Source organism: Prenolepis imparis, unplaced genomic scaffold (assembly GCF_030444845.1).
Source record: "Prenolepis imparis isolate NDT839.2.m4 unplaced genomic scaffold, iyPreImpa1.0 SCAF_70, whole genome shotgun sequence".
NCBI lineage: Eukaryota > Metazoa > Arthropoda > Insecta > Hymenoptera > Formicidae > Prenolepis > Prenolepis imparis.
This window is the reverse complement of record NW_028141228.1, coordinates 6579-7781: the sequence shown is the minus strand read 5'-3', so window position 1 is coordinate 7781 and position 1203 is coordinate 6579. Positions and strand designations below refer to the sequence as shown.

The 1203-nt window shown below is 32.8% G+C and overlaps 1 non-coding gene across 1 annotated transcript; it reads right to left on the bottom strand.

The window, feature by feature from the left end:
- Positions 1–466: 466 nt before the first annotated feature.
- Trnaa-ggc (transfer RNA alanine (anticodon GGC)) lies at positions 467–540 on the bottom strand. Its single transcript has one exon. It is a non-coding gene; the product is annotated as a tRNA-Ala (tRNA).
- Between the last annotated feature and the right edge of the window lie 663 nt (positions 541–1203).

Below are 1203 nucleotides of genomic sequence, written 5' to 3'. Positions count from 1 at the left end.
TGAGATCACTGAGTTCCATTTGATTAATTATCAATTAACCTCGTACTTACAATGGAAAAGTAGGCGAGAAAAATATAGGTCCGAAAAGTCGCTGAAGCGGGAATTGAACCCGCGTCTTTCGCTTGCCGCCGGGCGACTGCTCTTACCACTGAGCTATTCAGACCCTTTCGATCCTATATTTTTCATTTGCCTTCTAGTGGATGTTAGTAAATAGCGCCATGAATTAGGCCCAGATGCAAATTATAAATTAAGAAATATTTCTATATCGGCTCTCGGTATTTAAAATAACTAAATATTAGGGATCTGATGTTATAGATGTCGGCCAATAGAGCCAAGCGCGAAAATTAATTTTTAATTTTTCGGAACAGTATCTCTTGGTTTGAGATCACTGAGTTCCATTTGATTAATTATCAATTAACCTCGTACTTACAATGGAAAAGTAGGCGAGAAAAATATAGGTCCGAAAAGTCGCTGAAGCGGGAATTGAACCCGCGTCTTTCGCTTGCCAGGCGACTGCTCTTACCACTGAGCTATTCAGACCTTTTCGATCCTATATTTTTCATTTGCCTTCTAGTGGATGTTAGTAAATAGCGCCATGAATTAGGCCCAGACGCAAATTATAAATTAAGAAATATTTCTATATCGGCTCTCGGTATTTAAAATAACTAAATATTAGGGATCTGATGTTATAGATGTCGGCCAATAGAGCCAAGCGCGAAAATTAATTTTTAATTTTTCGGAACAGTATCTCTTGGTTTGAGATCACTGAGTTCCATTTGATTAATTATCAATTAACCTCCTTTTCCTTTAATAAGCCTACTTTTCCATTGTAAGTACGAGGTTAATTGAGCATTGCCTCAATTCTGATAAATCGCATTCCACTTTATATCATATATTATTTTATATAGTCATTTAATCAAAGAAAATACTTTGTTTTTATTTTATACGTATAGTTTATTATTATATCTAGTAATCTAATATGTGATTATGCGTGTATGGGGCGCATATTATATTTTTTTCTCATATATAATTTAATTATTTATATAAAAATTAATTATAATTGAATTATTTTTTATTTTCTCATATTTTATTCAATGTGTTACTTATCATATATTTTAAATGTGTTATTTATTACTGCACTATGTTTTATTTTACTTATGCGTCTAATCTCTTATTATTCGAACAACGTGTCAGGTTCGCAGT